The 15,857-nt window shown below is 41.7% G+C and overlaps 1 protein-coding gene across 3 annotated transcripts in view; it reads right to left on the bottom strand.

Annotated features, from left to right (window-relative positions):
* Positions 1–15,151, bottom strand: part of SPO11 (SPO11 initiator of meiotic double strand breaks) — a 322,526-nt gene extending 307,375 nt beyond the window's left edge. Inside the window, exons 1-3 of one of the 3 annotated variants that reach the window (XM_066978361.1) lie at positions 14,075–15,151; positions 11,353–11,428; positions 10,316–10,563 (exon numbers count right to left, since the gene is read on the bottom strand). The gene's annotated coding sequence lies outside the window, so the exon portion shown is untranslated. The other 2 variants (XM_066978359.1, XM_066978360.1) reach the window with 2 other exon arrangements.
* Between the last annotated feature and the right edge of the window lie 706 nt (positions 15,152–15,857).

Consider the following 15,857-nt stretch of genomic DNA (forward strand, 5'->3'; position numbering starts at 1 on the left):
TACAGGGCTAAGCCTTCCCTCCCTCCTACCCCTCCCAAATCAACTGGTATTAGGAATTACTCTTCCTGTTTCACAGGAAATCTGTTTAAACACATTCCAGTTCTCCTCTCTCCTCAAAATGCAGTTTTATTTCAAACAACAAGGAATATGTTTTGGCCTTAGTCCTACTCTTCACTTGTGCAAGGAGCCCTTTGCACCTGGACGAGTACCTACCCAAGTCAGTGGGTGTTAAGGAGGGCTGCCTGTTCTAACCTGGATGCCAAACAAGGTCTACATTTTATGGATCAGAAAAAGTATGTGCAATTAATAATCACATAAGCTATTTATTAGATCGTGCAACAGAGTATTTTCTTATTGCCTGGCTGACAGGAAGAGACTTCTGTAGCATAAGAGCAGTAGAATTTGTTACATGAATTTAACTGCTTGCTCATCTGGTATGGCTCTTTAGCACACTTCATAGTGTTGGAGTATTGGCCTACAATATTCAAAATTTAGGCAAAAATATAATAAAAGTATAATAAACAACTTTGCCACAGAGTTTCAGCCTTCCCCCATTACACAACAAGCTGACAATTAGCTGTTATGCAAGTTTCTGCTCACCATGAAGCGTGCACTGCTTTCAGTTTGCCTCAGATAGCAAGCACAGAGGATCCCAAACTGAAATGACATTAATTTCTTGTGCTCTTGACCCAAAGCTCCCAGTACTGATCACCATTGCTTTCAACAAGGATTTCATGTTAGCTGTGAAACTGCTGCATGTCCGAGGATAACGCTTCACTTTACCCCGTGCTTGCATCCCACCAGCCTTCCCTTCTGCACAGCACCAGGGAAGCACCACACCACCCCGAGCAGGGATGGTCAGCGCTTAGCCATGACGTCTCCAGCAGGCTCCATGGGCACCCTGGCCCATCCCGACTGCTCAGTGCGTCACCAGGATATGGGTGGTCGGGGCCATTCTCAAACCACACCAACACGCCTCCTCTAGAGCTGATTACACCCCAAAAATGGATCCCTGAGCACAACTGGGTATTATTTATTCCAGTAGACGAAGAGGTATATTTCCAGTTGGAATGGGCATGACTGATTTAAGGGCCAGCCCAGGGAACCAGAACTACCAAACCATCTTTATGTGCTGCCAGACCCCCACGGGGTGGTTATAACTTCACTGCTCCCAACAGTTCCACCCAAACATGCCCTCCATGGAGCGTTCCAAGCCCATCCAGCCCAGTAGCTCCCCAGCAGCAGGATGAGCCACATCAGTTCTCCCACCTCAGTACAACAAATGTGAGCTTGGCCTGCACGTAGTTCCTATCCTAAGCCATGGTGGTAGCTTAGCTCCTGCTTTTTCTCGTTTGCTACATCCAGTTGCCCACCTGCAGCCTCTGGGATGAGCTGTGGCCACTGTCAGGTAGCTAGGTGGCTCAAAAGGACATTCAAGGGCTGCAGAACACATGACCAGAGAGAGGGTCTTATCGCTAGCAGTTTTTATAGAAATAGCCCTGAGAAATCCCATCACAGGAGAGATGACTCAGTTTTGTACAGACACTTTACACGTCCAGACATTCTTGCATATGAGAATCTACTGCATGTAAAAAGTGACCTCTGACTTTTTGTGCCTCTGCTCTACACTGTCATAAACAAGAATATCATTTCAAGAGATGCTGTCAACTTATATCTAGCCCAGTTTTCTATTTTGTTTAAAAATAAAAGTCTTCTGTAAAGCATAAGAAGAATAGAATTCAGAAAACAATTCCGTAAAACAAAACAAAAAATTGTACTGTTGCCTTTCAAACCCTTACCCCGTAGCACTGAAAACTTGGAATTGTCCACAAACGAATATGAGACTGACATGATATTTATTATCCAAGCTTAAAATAGCACAGAACAAACAGAATACAAATCATGGCAAGTAAAAATTAATTTAAAAAATTCAATTTAATAATCTAACAGTTTAGGGGCAATATGTGGTTTATATTGGCAGTGGCCTTTTAATCTTGCAAATCATATAATTAAGAAAGCTTAATTAGCAAAAGCAGTGTTTGAATATTAAAGCTGTGAAAATATCTCAGAAAAAAACTGCAAGTATTGGCTTGAACTTTTTTTTTTTAAGCCTCGGTTCTGTGTCTGCCTGCACTTCTGTTAATATAAATAAAAGGCAGGAATAAATAAATGGTAGGAACATTCAGGAAATTGTGAAGTTAGAATATTCACGAAAACCAAAATTGTAACTGCTTACACAAGGGCCTGAGGCACACCTGAGCAAGGAGAAGCAGCAGCACTGCATCCTGCTTCTCCCCAGTATCTCCCCATTGCAGCCAGGCCAGCAACGAGAACGGATGCGTCCCTGAACGAGCACAGGCCTCCTCTCTCCCCTGTTCCCACCACCCCTCTCAAAAAGCATGCGAGCTACTCAGCCATGAAGAGAAACTAAATAAAATAAAGACAGCTGCCTGATTAAGAAAAGTTGCACGCATGTCTATTTGGATAGAGCCCTAACTTGTTTCATACGCCCAAAGGAGAACAACTGAAAAAAAAGGCTTCTGGCAATTTTCAGTCTTAGAAACCCAAGCTAGCTTCAGACCTGCATCGGAGTTAAAAGGCACCAGCACGCCATCATGTCTCCCTCTCAGGAGTGATGCATGAGATTCCCATAAACTGCAAGTCCTCAGAGCTAAGACATTTATCTCCAGCCCAGCCAGCTTTTAAAAGTACAAAACTATTAAACTCACATTTCCTTTCTCAGCCAGGTAGTCAAGGAGAATCTATACAGGGAAACGCCAAAGACTTCATGCATGCAAATGATACAGGCACAGAAATAAATGAATCCACGGGCAATATTCACACTATCCTTGCAGTTTTAGACAGAAGAAAAAAATCAGAATGCTGTTAAGTGCCAAAACATTCTCGTCTATAAAATCCAAGGGAGACACTTCTCTGCCTGAGAAATCCAGAAGTCTGGTTCACTTACTACTGGGCCACTGTAAGACTGCAGAAAAGTTACAATTTGCAGCAAACCCTCTTAAACAGATAGAGGGCTTGGCTACGTTTAAAGTTGCTTTTGCAATATTTGCTCAAGAGAGTTTTTATTGTTGTTGTTCTGCTTTGGGACATGTGCTATGTTTTTCTAAATAGATGATTTATCATTGCCTTCAAAAAAATAAAGAATTTGTGCTGTTATTCTTAAACTGATCTGATTGCTTTGTTTCTGGAGGACAATTGAGTGATTTTTCGTTTGCTTTGTGGACAATCTCCAGTATGGGAATGAAGTTATGAACCCAAAGCGGATCCAAGTTTTCTTCAGGAAGCCCCAGGACCTTCCAGCGTTTCAGCCCTCTCTTCTGACCTTCAAGCTGTGTCCTACTTAGCTTGCACAGAACAAGAGCCCTCAAAACCCACAAGTAACCCAGGCCTTCATCCGCTGTATTTCCTTCCCCTTCAAGTTCTTTTTATCTTGCATCCTTTGATGGAACTCAGCACTCAGCAGTGACTAAAATGTATTGTTTACAAAAAGTAGACTTCAGAACAGTGTTCTTGGATGCAGATTTTTGCTCTCATTCACTTCAGTTCCCATTTTCCTAAAACAGAGGTTATTCCAAGTAAAGGGAAGATAAACAGGCTTCTACTCCAAGTCATACCACTGGACTACTAATGGTAACAGAAATCAAGAGCGACAAATAGCATGTTATGAGCCAAAGTCAAAGGTACTGTACAAGGTTCTCTGACACCAGCGGGAGGTACAAGTACTGCTGGTTGGACCAGCAGAAAAGTCCTTAGTTTGGCTGCTTGCTCAGCCCCCACCTCCCCACACAGCATGGGCATGTGTCAGGGCTTCCTTCCAGTCCTGCTTGCTCCTTTACAGAGACCGACACTTTGTTTTCCCATAAATCTGAAAACCCTCCTGCATAGGAGCTAACAGGCAGCAGTTATTCTGTATGGCAAACGTGCCGTTTCAACAAACCCATTCTTTTCTTGACTTATAATCTGAAGAGTGTGGTAGTGCTTGGCAGTTGACATCCGGCCCAAAATAATGACACATTAAAGGGTTTTAATCTCCTGTAATTGGGAAGGGTTTCCAAAGAAAACAGAGGTGCACAAATAACACCTCCCCATCTTGACTGCGCATTACCCAAACAGATGTCACCAAGTTAATCCATGGGAGCCACTGCGTTCTCCAGCCAGAAAGCAGGGCAAAGTTGTCTGCGTGGATTGTCAGAGCAGGGTCTGGCTGAGGAGCAGACATCTGTGCCAGAAGCGTACCCAGTTCATCTAATCTTTCTCTCCTCCTACAAGCACACCACATTTTACAAAACAAAGAACAAGGTCTAGGTAGTTTTTGATATTCAATAAAGCCCCCCAAACCTCCACACACACCAAATGTCCTGGTATTAGCTGAAGGCTGAACACCGGGTATATTCACAAAGCTAGTAAGAATTAGCTGTGGATTTATTCTCTCAGCTGCAAAACTATCAGCACGCCAGGGAACACCAACAAAAGGAGAAACAAAGACCTGGTCCTTATTTGTACCTGTCAGAGGACCCAAGGAATGAGGCTGACCAACCAAGAAAATTAACATTTGTTTCTGACAGGGATCTATGCAAAGGAACAGGGTTTTAATTTAGGGCTCTTTTCATCAGAATGATAACAGCTGTCATCTACTGTGTGAGTGCAGTAATTACTGAATCTCGTATGTGGAAAATGAATACCTGATGTTTCATTTACACAATAATATCTCAATCTGCAGTGCCAGAGACAGCCAGCGACATTCCCACGGAACAACTAACGCGTACCCAGCCTCTAAAATTCCTGCTATTTTACAGCCATTCCCCCCCTGCCAAAAAAAAAAAAAAAAAGCCTTGAATAGCCTTGAAGGTTTTCACGTTCCTTCCAACAAAAAATTAGTCTGTAACAATATTTATGATCCTAAAGTTTCAAAATCTAGCCACATTTATCCCACTCTCCCATGCTCCTTGAAATTAAGGAAGGGGTTTTTTTGTTCGTTGTTTTTTTATTTTTTGTTCACTCGTTTTTAAGTGGCTTGAATATCCCATCTCACCTTACATTTTAACCTATTATTTCTAGTCTTATCTACCACACACGGAAGAAAGATTATTGTTCTATTTGCCATTGCCACACTGGCACAAAACAATAAATAGGAAGCCACAGACTCAGGATTCAGACATTCTTTTTGTTTTAAATAAACATATATTCAATATATTTATCAACCAAGTTGTAATTGACCTCAAAAACACAGCTTGATTATAGATCTAATTTCTCCCGAGTTGAGGAACTTTTTTTTTGTATAATTGTTTCTGATTCAGTTTCTTAATAGAAACAAAACTGGATTTTGAAAGCTAAGCAGCTTGACGAAAGAACGCAAAGCTTACTAATACGACAGTCTAGCTAGTATCATTATGAGAATGAAACTAATTTTTAAAAAAAAGTATTTCCATGAAAACACATGTAATTGTACAGTAGAGATCAGTTTAAAAGTATATGTTTCCTGATCATTAAAACAAGTGAAGTAAAATTATATGTTTTGCAAAACTGCCTGTACCAGCCTGGGCTGTATTATGAGGCAGGGGGCCAAGAGCTAAGCACTTCCAACCGCTGAAAAGTACCAGTAATTCCTGTATAGCTTCACACCTTGGAGAGCAAAGTGATTTCAGCGTATTGTGTTGTTTTTAATCAATTGAAGAGGATGTGGAAAATAACTTTGGATTAGATAAATCACTTGGAAACCTCTTTCAATCAATCATTTCCCCCTTTCTAGCCATGCCCTGAAGATGTTTTGCCTACAACTGGTTTGCATTCAAATGAGTAAGCATGTATTCCTTTTGCATACACAAGCCATGCAGCAGCATGCTTGAATTTGACAAAAGGCACCTACCAGTTAAGACTGACTTCATACAACTGCTTTCCTTCTTAAAACTATCATGTAACAGTTTCTAATTTTAGAGTTGCATTAATTGTCAGCATAAAAGCAGAGAGTTGGGAACCTAAATAATTTTGTTTTGATCAAATCAAACGAGTTTCACGTTAGGCAGCATATAAATGTGAAGTGCTTAATTTACCTAAATATTAGTTATCTAAATATTTGAAAGCGTGTACTTAAATCCTATCAGTTCCAGCCAGCTTTTGACTGTCTTGATTAATGTATAGCTCGGGTTTACAGAGAAGCAAAGGAATCAGGGCATTCATATCCTCCAGAAATCAGATGAAGCCTAGATACATAGAGACAGCAGTTTCTGTGAAGAACAGCCAAAAATCAGCCTGAAGGAGATGTTTGAAATAGAGATGGCCAGAAACAGGGTGTGTGTGCGTTTGTTTTTTAAAGGGGGGGGATCATTCATTTTCTATATTAGCATAGTTCAAGATAATTTTTAAGCCCTCCTCTCCTCCCTAACAGTATGTTTTGTTATTTTTTAATTTTATCTTAAAAATATGTAACTTTCTAGAGAAGTTTGCAGGGAACTGATAAAGAACTTCTTGACCATATTTCATTTAAAGGAAGATGCTTCTTTAAAAGGAAAGCTTGGGATCCAGGACAGGAAAATTAAGCTGACAGGACTGCTTGAAGTAACGAATGATTTTTCAGTAGCTGAAGTTGCAACCCTTTACAATTATTTATTCTACCTCATGGTGTAAGAGTGCTTAGAGCAGTTAGAAAACAAATCATAAAATCAATAGAAGAACATGGCTGGAACAGACCTCTGGCAATCCTCTAGCTCTTCCCTTTCTAATTCGAGTTTGCTGTTTTTCTATTTTTTTCCCTTCAGATGAAAAGAAGCCTTTTCATCTGAAGCTCAGAATTTATTACAAATATCCTCTTACTGCTAAAAATTTTTTTCCTGACGTCTGCTTTATATTCAAGAAACTGCTCCTTATGGATGCATGGATACAAAGAACAAATTCTCTTCCTTCTTTCTGAAGGTTTATAGTGCTTTCCTGGCCTTCCTTGTCTGCAAGCAAGGCAAACTCAAGTTCAATCTTTCTTCGTACTTTCCAAGTCCCAGATTTCTTATTTTCCCTTCCTCTCTAGAGGCTCGTCATCCGGTCCACACCTTTACCTAAACGCAGGTTAATCTTAATCTGGTTAATCTTACTTGGCTTTACCACTACCAAGCACAGAGAAAGATCATCTCTGATCTCTTCTGCATAGTTGTGTCAATTTACGATGTTTAGCTTTTTTTTTTTTTTGGCAATAGCATAACATCAATTAATGTTCAGCAGGTGAGCCAGTGCAGCCACTGCATCTTTTCAGAACTCTGACACTCACAGATTTTCCTGCTGGGATTCCTTGAGAATAAGACTCATACTTTGGAGAACTTTGTCTTCAAAAATTAAGCTGAAAGTCTGACTGGATGGCGAACATCTTTACTAATAAATATAAGAATGTGCATCTGCACTTAGAAGATGGTTTCCAAATGCTCTGTAGAGATGTAATTTAGTTTGTTTGTTTTAAATCTAGCACAATTATTAACTTTTTTTCTTTATTACTCTGTAGTTGTTCACTTTAACTTGAGTAAAACTTGGTCAAAGTGCTACTAAGTCACTGCTGGTTGATCTAACTATTTGGCTCTCAAACTTAAGAAAAAACTAATACAAGTAGGATACAATTTTCTAAATTAATTTGCACTGTTACAAACAGTATCTTTGCTATTACAAAACAGTGGTGTAAGCAACTAATTTTAGATCATCTATGTGCAAATTTGTCTCTGAAAACACACCTTACATACTCGTCATCCTTCAATTTGGAGACTTAAAGAACTGTTTCATCAGCAAATGGTTTTGTTAGGAGCACCACTGAGTAATTGCAGGGCCTTCGCGATGCTGTGCTGTGATACTTGTACACTGTCACGCAACTTACTGTCACAGCCAAGTGATCTTTGAGATGGACATCTCAAAAACAGAGCCTTTAGCCTGTCTACGACTACAGCCAACACATCCATACTTTCTCATTCTCTTGGGATTTAAGATTAAGACGACAGTATGGAGCGCAGAGCAAGCAGAACAAATAAGTATGCTTGTCAGCTGCATGAAGAGTTATATACTCCACTTGCTATTTTGAAACTCAAGACAAAGGGTGTCCTGTATCCATGTTATGGATCTCCAAAGTTTACAGTTAAGTTTCAACAAAAAAATAATGACTAAATAATAAATATAAAATAAATATAAAAATAAATAAATAATAAATAAATAAAATAATGACTAAAATAAGTAAACATTAAGAGCAAGTAGCACATGTTAGAGTTAGTGTCTCAGTTTCCTAAAACAGGGATTTTCATGAATGGGGATTCCTGAAGTTTAGAAAAATGACGCAGCCCTGCTTTGACACCTGTCCTCCCACACCAAACACAGCACAGCTCACAAGGGACATTCCCATGTCCTGTTGCCAAATCCACCACTATCATCTATGAGCAAAGTAGACTTTAAAAATAAAACAGTGTGTGACAGGCTGGTTCATTTGCTTAGGAAATGACAATTTTCCCATTTGACATACAGTTGAGAACTGATCCCACGTGGAAAGGGAAGGCAATTGCTCAACTGAGCACCCACTGTGGCAATTTTTGCATAATTAGCAGAATGCATTTAGTCTTAACCTTCTTCTGATGAATTCAGTCACACCTGTTTATGTGAAATCAATTAAGAGACCTTAATCTTCTTAGACAGTTTCCAACACTCCATCCACAGGTTCAGGCCTGTTTCTTGTATTGCAAAGTTTAAATTATATTAAAAAAGAAACAATTATCCTATAAACATGAAGACCTAAATTACACCTTAATAATTAAAACCAGTTACACTTTTAGTCTGCAGCCTTTTTATGGCCAGACACATATCAAGCAGTGCTGTCCACTTCAACTTGGATGAGCAGAGGGGTGAGCAGAATAACCCCAAAGCAAGGTCAGCACGAACACATTTACATGCCCGCCCCATGCTGACTCGTGCCAGAACACACATTCCTGTGCCTGGATCTGCTTAGGACTTGTGCAGTGATGTGAAGGTAACATCTGGTAATGGGGTCATCTGAGGAAAGGGAGCCAAGAATGCCTCCCCACAGCATCCAAAATCCCTCTTCTTGCAGAAGAATTCTGGGGAAAGGACTTAATTTCATTTTACTTCAGACACGTTTCTAGAATAGATGGTGATGGGAGGTCAGATGAATCATACTTGAGAAGTGCCTGTATTTCTCCACCGTGAATGGAAACTCCGTAAGAAGCTAGGGGTGGACATCTAGGGTTTCATGAGACAAATCCCACAGTTAGTGGACACACACAAACAACACCAACATGTAGTGGAAGAACAAGGTGCATTTATATCCCTGATCACTTAAAGTCAGAAGCTACCTGATTAGTTGAGAGACAAAAAAACTGTGTTACTAGTCTCCACTGGAGATAGTTTGTGGTTCAGAGCATGAGGAGTCCTGGCAGTACTTTATGCCAAAGGAGAATTTAAATCTCACATCTGTGTTTGTTTCTTGGATCTACTATGCTGGCACATGAGTCATCTTAAGAAACCTAAATTAGTGTTCATCATACATCAAACATTGCAAAGAGCACTGAATTTGTGTCCAGAAACTGTTCAGCTGAAGTAGAAGTTTGTTCCTAGGACTCTCACAAGACTATCTAGTAGGACATGCATGAAACGTGCTTGAGGCATCTTGGAGATTTTGGAGCCAAACCTGTTTAACCTACAGAGCTGCACAAGAGGTGAAAAAAAATAATGAAAATTGTTGGCTTTAACTGAGTAAACCCTGCCATTTAGTATGTATCGTGTGAAAACTGGCCTGCTCCAGTAGGCCTCCTTGGAAGCAGAGATAGATACTGCTCAGTGGAAACAAAGAGTTTCTCCTGCATTAGCATACATGCTCTTTCAAAAAGTGTTCTTTACACTGCTTTAGAAAAAGAGGGGAATTCTTCTTTTTCTCCTCTCACCCCCTTGAAAGGGAAAATATCAAGTAGCAGCTGAAATCTGTTTGAGATCAACTTTTGCTTTATAAACTTTGGGTTTCATTCTAATTGTTAGGGAGACACATAATAGCTGGCTTTAGTATAATTTTCTTTGGACTATCTCCCCAAAGCCACAATTAATGTAAATATCAGTGTCTTGTTAGTAATTTCCTTTCATTGGTAAATGCTGAAATGCAGTGATCTGACCACAAATCACAAAGCAAATAAGCTTGCAGTGCTGTTCAAGCTACGTTGTTATTACACAGTTTGTACATCAGAGAGCTGATAAGGGAGATGTTACATGAACAGGAGAAATCTTTGACTACTTGGAAGAGTTTCATTATGTGAGAAAGCAGTGGCTCTCCTACCTTTCCAACAGCTTCTAGGCAAACTTACAGGCAAACCCACTTGAAGTGGCAAAAGTAGAGTCAGATCGCAGTCAGTCAAGAGAAACCTGGTGTAGATGTGGGACCGAAGACCAGACTCGTCTCTTCTCTACACAAATAAGAATTTACTCCCTCTCATGCATTTTCTTCAGTTGCTTTTGAGGGGCTTTCAGTGATGGATGACATACACCCACAGCATGAGACGACTACCAGCCTCCATCTTCTCCGTGCTAAGAAATCAATGGAGAATGAAGGACCCCTGGCATGCATGAACATCAGTCTTTATATTTTCACATATCATGTTTTAGCATTTACTTCCTGGTACACAAAACCACAGGTATTTTAATGCCCTGTTTACTTTACAGCTAGATGTAGACTTAGCAGCCAAAAATACACATCTCCAGTCAAACAAAAGAGACTGAAGATCCAAATAACTGAAGCAGGTTTCAGTCCCCCATCAGCCAGTATCTACCTTGCCAAATCACCTCTTCTCCAAACACTCAGTCACAAACTCCTCACTCATTAATAAACAAAAACCAAACACACACAACTTCTGGGCTCTCTCCAAGAGAGACTCCTTCCTGGGGAGGAGTAAAAGGCAGTGCAGAGGGCCACACATCATCACTGATGCTGTTCTAGCACAGGAGAGAGAGAGAAGAAAAAGTGGTGGTACGGAGGGGGGAAGAGAAAAAAAAAGTCCTAAAATTTGCAGTAGTAAAAGATGCTTTCCAGAGGGGAAAATCAACTCTTTTCTTGAAATACAATAGGCACACGTACAGCAAAACAAAACCCACCTCCACAACCAGAGTGCCATACTTGTTGAAGCAGGAATGTACACTGCAACATTTCTGATGACACCAAGAAATTTCTTACCCACATACAACTGAAGTGGATGTCACTTTAATGACTAAATCCTTGTTTTCAATTTAGCGTGTTATAAAGAGAACAGCTCCATCCCTGTCCTCCTATGCCACTCTATCAATTTGTCTTCCAGTAGTGCTTATAGAGCCATCACTTACCAGCAGGGCAGAGCTGTCATTCTCCCAACTGGGCCTTATGAGTCCATTCCCGGGCAGAAAGAGCTGTTGTTTATAGCTGTGAGGAAGATGAAGGAATAACAAAATTAATCCCTTCATCTTTCTAAGCAACCTATGTAACATCCTTCCATATCTGAGCATTTTGTAGATCAACATGCACTGCTCTTCAGGGTAAGCACGCAAAATAGGCATGATACTTTGTTTTTCCTTATAAGTGTACATGCCAAGAGGACAAACAATTTGATTGTGGCCATCTAAGAAATTTGGACATGAGGAAACAGGGTGTACAGCTACATTGTAGGCTACCATTTTCTGCTTTCTTGACTCTCTAGCGTTGATCTCTGCATGGGTTAATTTACTCCACTGGTGGAATGGAAATTAGCTTCCCATACCCCTAAGTGCAGAGCTAGGTTATTCCGCCAAAAACTAGTCATAACGAGCTCAGCTATCTCTGTGCTGCAGTACCATCGACAGTGTAGACATTCATCACATCTTCTCAGGTCAGAGATTAGCGCCTAATCCTCTGGCCACGTTTCCCTGTAGGAACTTCACAGTATTAGGGCTTTGCTCATCTCTATAACCAATGGTTTTGCAAGGCCCAAGCTACTTTGCAAGGATTGCAAAACTTGTTAGAACTTGTACATTTTCCCAGTCACAAAGGGTTGCTCACCCATCCCCCAGTCCCACAGTAAGTTGGCATGAGGACTGGAAATTTAGCCAAAAGAGACTGCCTTGGAAATCAGTAATCTCTCAAAAACTGATCACACATATGACTGTAGACACACAGAATGCAAATTTATCGTCCTCATGTATTCTTATGTTCCCTTTCCCTTTTTTCCCCCTTCTAGACTAATTCCATATCCCATCTCCCACTCTAATTTCTACTCTTGGCTTTCATTATGCTCCTGGTGTAAGAGCCATACATCCCTTTCTATCTTGTTCTTGCCAGGTAGTTAGAAGCACATATAAATGATTCGCAAAGGCTCATGACCTCACTGCAGTACATTTCTCAACATTAAGCTCCTCCAGCTCCCTGTTGATCCCAATCACTCTGAATTTTATTACCCTCTTTTGTATTGCCTGACTCCCTGACCCTGTAGTTTATGGTTAGCCCAACCCTCGTGTTTCCATCAGAAGACACTTCTCAGCTAATATTAGAATCAAGCCTTTTAAGAGCTGCTGATACAAGGAAAAACCCCTAAGAAATCCTGAAGGGTGGAACTGGGGATACTAACAGCACAGGAGCAATAAGCTCGTTCCCCAGCAAACATGATCAAAATGATGGATCTTGCCAAAAGCGTCAGTTGCCCAATTTTTGTTCTTACTGAAGCTATAGGGTTTCCTTCACACCCTTTAATTACTCAAACCTTACTTAAGGAACGTGATTCAAACAAACAAACATAAAAAAAAAGTTACAACAACGTAGCATGATCTTGACATACAAGATGTCAGAACCATTATAAACCCCTTTATTCCAGAATGATGTCTTTTGTGCTTAGAGGCATGCTTGCTATTCATAGATCTACTGCTCAGCTGTTCCAGTTTTTAGTTCTGCATAAATGCCCACTCATTATGTCCAGAGGGTTTTGCCTGTAGCTTTGTGTTTGTAGCCTTGAGGCAAATGTCTTGATGGCTTAGGGAACTCGTAGCGGAATGACCAAATAACATCGGATTTTCCACAGCAACGAAGCCATTATGGGACAGCATTTCTATGTAACAGCACCCTTCAGTGTGCAATCATTATAACTAAGGATTTAACCAGGCTCTAGGGACATAACAAAATCACTTTGAAGCCAAAAATCCACAGTGAAATCTTAAGCATTAGATTTCTGAAATGCCTCGCAGAACTGCCTGAGTCAAACAGCTTTGTCAGTTACAGTAAAACCAAGCACTGGGGAAGGAGTTTTATGCACATCTTAAGAATGAATCCAAGTATTCAGACCTGTGCATGCAGAGCTGGGGGTGCAGTGTACGTTAGTTGCAGTTTCTGCAGTTGCATATGAAGCCATTATAATCACAAACACAAGTCCTTAGTTAGCATTAGTATTTTTGCACACACGAATTTAGCTATTGAAAAATTTCTAATTTTGTTGCTCATGGCTTTGAGAAAGTCTGTAGTGAGGCTGTAGGTTACAAAGGCTTGTGGCCTTCGTAGGCCTCATGGCCCAAAACCCCAATCCTGGCCATCTAAACTGTGATATTCCCCAGTGACTGACTGAAAAATTGACCCAGTGAGTTCCTGATGAATTGCAGGTCTGTGCAGATCAGGTCTGCAGCAGAAGGGAAGTTTGTGATGAAAAGGATCAGGGACATATCATAAGCAACGGGTGAGAGCAGCACCACACCAAAGCACGGTGCGCTGGCCTTGGAGTGCAGCCCACCACTCACCCAGCCGCTCTCTCACTCCCCCTCCCCAACAGAGCAGGGAGAAAAAAAATAAAATGAAAAGCTCAGGGGTCAACATAAAGACAGGGAGATCTCTTACCAATTGCTACTGGGGGCTAAACAGGCCTGGTTTGGGGAAAACTAATGTATTGCCAATTAAAATAGATTTAGGTGGTGAGAAACCAAGGCTAAAGTCAAAACACTTCTCTCTCTTCCACCTTCTTCCCAGGCTCGACTTCACTGCTTCATTCCCAACTCCTCTACCTCCTGCCCACCACACCAGGGGCACAGGGAGAGCAGGCAACTCCTCTCTCCTCACACTTTTTGCCTGCTCCAGCGTGGTTCCTTCCCACAAACCGCAGCTCCTTCAGGAAACATCCACCAGCTCTAGCATGGGGTCCTCCACTGGCTGTTTCCACAGGGAAACACCTGCTCCAGCACCCAGAACACCAGCTCTGTACCTCCTTCTCTGACCTTAGCCTTCACAGGGCTGTTGCTGACACTTTTTACCTCACACCTGGGCAGCACTTTGCCCTTTCCCACCTATGTTCTCACAGAGGTGCCCGCAGCACTACTGGCAGTGCCCTGCAGTGGGGCCGTTGGAGCTGGCTGGAACAAGCCCAGGCCTCTCCTCACAGAGAGGCCCGTAGCCCCACTGCCAACACCCAGGCTTTTGAGCCAATAAAGCGAGTGAAAGATAGACTTTGAGAAGCTATAAAGTAAGCCAGGATCTCTCCAGTAAAAGAATCTCTCAAACTGGAAGTGAAATATTGGTATATGAGAAGCTATTAAACCCACCACCCCCACCTCTTTTCTCTGAGTGTCAGGCCGCATGTACACACAGGTACATACACATGGGCTTGCAACAGGAGAGTCCCTACATGCTCCCCTGAATGTCCTCTGATCTCAACACTGTATAGGCAGCTCATGCAGAAAGAGTTGCTGTTTTGATGGAGAGGGGGATGGAAATAATCATATGCAGAGCAATCTGTGCAAGGCAGCCTGCACCCCTTGTCCACAGATCTCATGGGGGGCCTTCGTTAATGAGCTCGCAGTCATGGCACATGGGAAACTCTACCCAAGCTTCAAGGAGAGGAGGCAGGACACCTGCCTGCTGCACATATGGCCACTTTCTCTCAACAAAGACAGAGAATGAAATTTAGACCAGGACAGAGTGTGGAGCAGCATGTTTGAGAGAGCACAGCATCTTGGCTCCACCGGTGCTGGGGGAGCAAGAATGAGGCACAAGCTTCCAGCTGGGCCCTCATACCTCTTAACACAAAGCACCCCAAGAAAGTCAGCATTTTACCCAGTCTACATCTATCAGGATGAGCAGCTGTGCTTTAGTAACACTGCAGAGATGCTAGGAGAAGGATAAGGGCTGCATTGATGAGGCAGGAAGTTGAAGCGTGGATCAGAAATGCATGACTACATGGAAAAATCAGAGGTGTAATGAGACAAATGTCCCTCTTGTGTAATAAGGTGATGTGGTCCACCACTGGACTACAACAAAAAAAGGGGCTCCCAGTCATATCCCTCTGCAGTTTGTAACCCTTGAACACAGGAGCTATCATATTATGACGTGACTCAGAAAAGATAACTATAACATGGGGATTAATCTGGCTGCCCTTCTCGCCTCAGATACAGCATGATTTTTACTTCTCCAAGAAGACTGGATTAACAGCAGCAGCCAGCAACATCACTGTCACAACAACTTAGTGCTGCTTAAAGGAGTAACAGGAAGAATAACCTCTTATACTACAGAGGCTTACAAAATGGTTCATCGCAATGGCATCGCTAGGCAATATTTTAGCCCAGCAGTGACTCACCATAAACGTTCACATGCTCCTTGTGTGCTAGAAAACACTGTGGAAAGTCTCCCCTCAGCAAGTCCTGCAATAGTCCCACTGCGGCTAGGCTGCGTTTGGCACAGTCTGGAAAAGCAGTTGTGCATTTTACCCTCAGCTTCTTCCCTCCTCAGTAATGCAATTTGCTACCTGTCCTCTTGACTCCAGATTTTAACCCTGATGGAAGAAAGCCTGGGTTTCAGGTGTTTTATTTCCCCACACACACACATTCCTTTTTTTTAATACATATTTTTG

Source organism: Anser cygnoides, chromosome 16, assembly GCF_040182565.1.
Source record: "Anser cygnoides isolate HZ-2024a breed goose chromosome 16, Taihu_goose_T2T_genome, whole genome shotgun sequence".
In the NCBI taxonomy this organism is placed as follows: Eukaryota; Metazoa; Chordata; class Aves; order Anseriformes; family Anatidae; genus Anser; species Anser cygnoides.